Source organism: Anolis sagrei, chromosome 6 (genome assembly GCF_037176765.1).
Source record: "Anolis sagrei isolate rAnoSag1 chromosome 6, rAnoSag1.mat, whole genome shotgun sequence".
Taxonomy (NCBI): domain Eukaryota; kingdom Metazoa; phylum Chordata; class Lepidosauria; order Squamata; family Dactyloidae; genus Anolis; species Anolis sagrei.
The window spans coordinates 55,847,004-55,853,678 of record NC_090026.1 but is presented as its reverse complement, the minus strand read 5'-3'; positions in this window follow the sequence as shown (position 1 = coordinate 55,853,678).

The following is a 6,675-nucleotide window of genomic DNA, read 5'->3' as shown; positions in this document are numbered from 1 at the left end:
AAATGATGGACTCTGTGCTAGAGCAAATGTCAAGTTTAAAAAGTTAAAAATTAACTCCTTAGAGCTCCGAACATTCTTATATGATGCCAGGTAGGAAGATGGAATTGCTATTATATTATGTATTATGTATTATTATTATTATTATTATTATGACTCAATGACTCAAACAGTTGGAAGTGTCCCCCAAAAGCCATCTAGTCTAGCCACTTTCTTTCTGCCAGGCAGGAAGATAGATGTATTGTCGAAGGCTTTCATGGCCGGAATTACTGGGTTGTTGTAGTTTTTTTCGGGCTGTATGGCCATGGTCTAGAGGCATTCTCTCCTGACGTTTTGCCTGCATTTATGGCAAGCATCCTCAGAGATAGTGAGGTCTGTTGGAACTAGGAAAAAGGGTTTATATATCTGTGGAATGACCAGGGTGAGACAAAGGACTCTTGTCTGCTGGAGCTAGGTGTGAATGTTTCAACTGACCACCTTGATTAGCCTACAATGGGCTGACTGATTAGCATCTTTATTCTGATCTTCATCTTTATTCTCGTGGCTTGTTCTTGGTCTTGCAGCTCTTCTGATGTCTGAGGTGAAGTATCCATTGGCCCACCTCAACTGGGCTCTACAGGCCAATGGATACTCCACCTCAGACATCAGAAGAGCTGCAAGACCAAGAACAAGCCACAAGAATAAAGACGAAGATCCACCCAGAGGAAAAGTGTTCTTGCCATACATCAAGGGAACCACTGATCGCATAGGGAAGCTGATGAGAAAACACAACATACAAACTATCTACAGACCCAAGAAAATCCAACAAATGCTACGTTCAGCAAAGGACAAGAGGGATCCTCTAGCTTCTGCAGGAGTCTACCGTGTACCATGCAGCTGTGGACAAGTCTACATAGGGACCACCAAACGCAGCATTGCCCAAACACGAATCAAGGAACATGAAAGGCACTGCAGACTACTTCAACATCCAGGGCTATAACCTCTTTCACAGAAACCGAACAAAGGGGAGAGGAGGCGGAGTAGCCTTATATGTCAAAAACTCTTATGCTGCAGAAGAAATGCATGACAGCAATCCGGGAAACCAGCTTGAAAGCATCTGGATAAGAATCAAGGGAACTGGGACTCAAAAAGATGTCATTGTAGGTATCTACTACAGACCTCCAAGCCAGGAGGAAGAACTTGATGAAGTCTTCTGCCAACAGTTGACCAATCAGGCACAGAGAAGAGATGTAGTAGTCATGGGCGATTTCAACTATCCCGATATTTGCTGGAAAACAAACTCGGCCAAGAGTACAAAGTCCAACAAATTCCTCGCTTGCCTTGCAGACAATTTCATGGTCCAGAAGGTAGAAGAGACAACAAGGGGATTGGCTACTCTTGATCTCATCCTAACAAATGCGGGGGACCTGATCGATGCGGTTGAAGTGGTAGGATCCTTAGGGGCAAGTGACCATGTGCTCCTGCAATTTGAGGTACAAAGAAAGGTCGAAACTAAGACAAGTCAAACCCGCATTTTGGACTTTAGGAGAGCTGATTTCCAAAAAAATGAAGGAAACACTGAGCAGCATTTTCTCCTCTAGACACCTTCCAGCTTGTCAATATCTCTTTGGAACTGTGGTGCCCTGAATTGGACACAGTATTCCAACTGAGGTCTAACCAAAGCAGAATACAAAGGCACAATGACTTCCCTCAATCTAGACACTATATTTCTTTTGATGCAGCCCAAAATCCTATTGGCTTTTTTAGCTGCAGCGTCATGCTGTTGGCTTATGCTTAACTTGTTGCCCATGAAGACTCCAAGATCTTTCTCACATGGACTGTTGTTGAGCCAGGCATCACCCATCCTGTATCTCTGCATTTCATTTTTTATGCTTAAGTGTAGTTTCTTACATTTGTCCTGGTTGAAATTCATTTTGTTAGTTTTGGCCCAGCTCTCTAATCTGTTAAGGTCATTTTGAATTCTGATCCTGTCCTTTGGAGAATTAGCTATTCCTCCAAATTTGGTGTCATCTGCAAACTTGATAAGCATGCCCTCCAAACCTTCATCCAAGTCATTAATAAAGATATTTAATAGAATTGGGCCCAGGACCAAACCCTGCAGCACTCCCCTAGTCACTTCTTTCTAGAATGAAGAAGCATCATTGGGGAGAAGCACCCTTTGGGATTGGTCATTTAACCAATTACAGATCCACCTAATAGTAGTATTGCCTAGCCCACATTTGAATAGTTTGTTTGCAAGAGGTCATGGGGGACTTTGTTGAAGGAAATCAAGATAGGCTCTATCTACAGCAATCCCTGCACCTACAAAGCTTGTAACTCTATTGAAAAAAGAGATAAGATTAGTCTGGCATTACTTGTTTTTAAGAAATCCATGTTGACTTTTAGTAATCACAGCTTTCATTTCTAAGTGACTAGGTGTACCCGCCACACGTTGCTGTGGCCAACCTTCCCTCTTTCTCTCCTTCTTTCCCTCCTTCCTTCACTCCCCCTTTCCTTCCTTCACTCCCTCTTTCCTTCCTTCCTGTCTTTCCTTCTCTTCTTCCTTCCTTCTCTCTTTCCTTCCTTTCCCCGTTTTTCTTTCTCTTCTGTTGTCTCTGTTTTCTTACTTCTCTCTTTCCTTCCCTCCCTCTTTCTCTACATCTTCCCCCCTTCCTTTGCTCCCTTTTTCCTTCCTTCTTTCCCTTTTTTCTTTCCTTCTCTCCTTCCTTTTCTAACTTTCCTTCCTTCCCCCTTTTTCTTTCCCTCCCTCTTTCTCTCCTTCCTTCCTTCTCTCTTTGCTTCCATGCTTCCTTCTCCCTTTCCTTCTTTCTTTCTTTCCCTCCCTCTTTCTTTTCTCCCCTTCCCTCCCTCTTTCTTCCCTTTTTTCTGCATTGTTATTTAGCTTTTTGGGGCTTTTTAAGTCCCTTCTGCTGTGTTTTTCAGTGTTTCTATGAGTGAAGGACATACATTGGGTTGATAGGTGTATTGTGTCCAAATTTGGTGTCAATTCCCCCAGTTGTTTTTGAGTTATGTTAATCCCACAAACTAACATTACATTTTTAATGTTATGTAGGTGAACTACAACTCCCAAACTCAAGGTCAATGACCACAAAACCCTTCTAGCGTTTTCTGTTGGTCATGGGAGTCCTATCTGCCAAGATTGATTCAATTCCATCATTGGTGGAGTTCAAAATGCTCTTTGATTATAGCTGAACTATAAATCCCAGCAATTACAACTCCCAAATGACAAACTCAATTTTTTTGAGTGAAGGACATCATTGGCCTGATAAGTGTCTTGTGCCCAAATTTGGGGTCAATTCCCCCAGTGGTTTTTGAGTTCTGTTAATACCACAAATGAACATTACATTTTTATTATATAGATACTTGTACCCTGCCCTTCTCACTCCCGAGGGGGGACTCAGGGCGGTCACGAGAGAACTGTGTGCCAAGTTTGGTTCAATTCCATCCTTGGTGAGGTTCAGAATGTTCTTTGATTGTAGGTGAACTATAAATCCCAGCAACTACAACTCCCAAATGACAAAATCATAATTTTCTGAGAGATGGTCACTCCTTGTGTTGTGAGATGTTTTGTTGCCAAATTTGGTGTGGTTTCGTTCATTGGTTCTTTTGTTTTTAAGGTACTCATTATGCACAGAGCATTTATATATATGCACACAGAGAGTGCTCACCAATGCTTCCTCTTCATCTTGGAAAGAAGTGACAAGTGGAGTGCCTCAGGGTTCCGTCCTGGGCCCGGTCCTGTTCAACATCTTTATTAATGACTTAGATGAAGGGCTAGAAGGCATGATCATCAAGTTTGCAGACGACACCAAATTGGGAGGGATAGCCAATAGTCCAGAGGACAGGAGCAGAATTCAAAATGATCTTGACAGATTAGAGAGATGGGCCAAAACTAACAAAATGAAGTTCAACAGTGACAAATGTAAGATACTCCACTTTGGCAGAAAAAATGAAATGCAAAGATTCAGAATGGGGGACGCCTGGCTCGAGAGCAGTACGTGTGAAAAAGATCTTGGAGTCCTCGTGGACAACAAGTTAAACATGAGCCAACAATGTGATGTGGCGGCAAAAAAAGCCAATGGGATTTTGGCCTGCATCAATAGGAGCATAGTGTCTAGATCTAAGGAAGTAATGCTACCTCTCTATTCTGCTTTGGTTAGACCACATCTGGAATATTGTGTCCAATTCTGTGCACCACAATTCAAGAGAGATATTGACAAGCTGGAATGTGTCCAGAGGAGGGCGACTAAAATGATCAAGGGTCTGGAGAACAAGCCCTATGAGGAGCGGCTTAGGGAACTGGGCATGTTTAGCCTGAAGAAGAGAAGGCTGAGAGAAGATATGATAGCCATGTATAAATATGTGAGAGGAAGCCACAGGGAGGAGGGAGCAAGCTTGTTTTCTGCTTCCTTGGAGACTAGGACGCGGAACAATGGCTTCAAACTACAAGAGAGGAGATTCCATCTGAACATTAGGAAGAACTTCCTGACTGTGAGAGCCGTTCAGCAGTGGAACTCTCTGCCCCGGAGTGTGGTGGAGGCTCCTTCTTTGGAAGCTTTTAAGCAGAGGTTGGATGGCCATTTGTCAGGGGTGATTTGAATGCAATATCCCTGCTTCTTGGCAGGGGGTTGGACTGGATGGCCCATGAGGTCTCTTCCAACTCTTTGATTCTATGATTCTATGATATAGATTACAGATTGTCTCCTTAATCCTTCCTGATATTGATGTCAAGCTTCCTTTGTTGAAGATAGGGACAACATTTGCCTTCCTCCATTCTGCTGCGACTTCTCCTGTTCTCCAAGAATTCTCCAAGATTTCTCCAAGAATTCTCTAAGATTATTGCCAGTGGTTTTGAAATGACTTCTCTAGTTTCTTCAATACTCTTGCAAAACATTACTTCCTACTTCTGTGAGGTACAGCCCATCCCATGCCAGTAGGCCATCTTCCTGGAAGAGCACACCATGCTCCAAAAAGTTCACCACTATTATTCTTCTGACTCTTCCTGGGCCACATCGTACAACGGGACGGAGAGATGAAAAGACCACCTATACATTAAGATCTTTTAACTTTCTTCCAAGAGCTTCAAATCTTTTCTGATCTTTTGAAGACTATGCTTTGCAATATTGTTGGTTTCTACAAGAATCAATAGGAAAGGGGGGGCAGTGGACTTGATGAGTCTTGTCAACCGCTGAGTTATGTGGTGGATTTTTGCCCCAGAGTGGCAGCATATTTCTCTAGACATCCTATCGGGTTTGCAAATCACCACTTCTGTTCCTCTCTGGAGGGAGTCGTCTACGACCAACAACCTTCTTCTTTGAGGATTGACAGGGTCCCTTTCCTGTAAGGTTTTTTGTAGATCTCCTGAAAACTGATCATGTTACTGAACCAGATTGTGTAGATCTAAACTGGCCTCCTCCTCAGAGACATCACCCCTGCATTCATCAATGAAAGTGGCAAAGACACCGAGAACAGGGAAGCCTTGGCCCTTGAGCACTCTAGCTGGAGGTCAGTTGTGGCCAGCAATGCTGTAGGATTTGAAGAGGCATGAATGAATGGCAAAAGAGAGAAATGTGTCAAGAGAAAGGCGCATCAAGCCAACCCTGACCAGGACCGTCTTCCAGTTGCCTTTACTGCAGGAGAACATGCAGGTCACCTAGGTATCCACCGCCAAGACACATAGAATCATAGAATCATAGAGTTGGAAGAGACCTCATGGGCCATCCAGTCCAACCCGCTGCAAAGAAGCAGGAATATTGCATTCAAAGCACCCCTGACAGATCGTTTATCCAGCCTCTGTTTAAAAGCTTCCAAAGAAGGAGCCTCCACCACACAGAGTTCCACTGCTGAACGGCTCTCACAGTCAAGAAGTTCTTCCTCATGTTCAGATGGAATCTCATTTCTTGTAGTTTGAAGCCATTGTTCCACGTCCTAGTCTCCAAGGAAGCAGAAAACAAGCTTGCTCCCTCCTCCCTGTGACTTCCTCTCACAGATTTATACATGGCTATCATATCTCCTCTCAGCCTTCTCTTCTTCAGGCTAAACATGCCCAGTTCTTTAAGCCTCTCCTCGTAGGGCTTGTTTTCCAGACCCTTGATCATTTTAGTCGCCCTCCTCTGGACACATTCCATCTTGTCAATATCTCTCTTCAATTGTGGTGCCCAGAATTGGACACAATATTCCAGGTGTGGTCTGACCAAGGCAGCATAAAGGGTGTGCAGGTACAACTGCACCAGGGGCTCCAATTTTGTTTGCTTTGCATTTAATGTTTGTTATAGTCCTAAGTTTCAGGGACTCTGCAGATAGGTGGCTTCTTTTGGCTGCAATCATAGGGCAAGCCACCTGTCTATTATAGTTAGGTTCCCTGGTCCCACCCCCTTTTTGGGGTTTTGGAGGGAATAGGAGCCTTTTTGGTTCAGTCCACACAGAGCAGCTTTCCATGCAGGACATAATACCAAGAGCTCCTGTAGAAAGCTTCGTCTTCTACGGCTTGGCCGGGGAGATATACAGCCTACAGCTTGGCCGGGGTTATACAGCCCACAGCTTGGCCGAGGATCATACAGCCTTACAGCTCCTTTGCTGAGGGACTTCAGCCAGCCATCACTGAAACCTGAACTCCTTCTTTTCCCCTGGAAGTCTACAAAGCTGTACTTGGTAAGGGTCGCTCGCAGAAGCCAGACG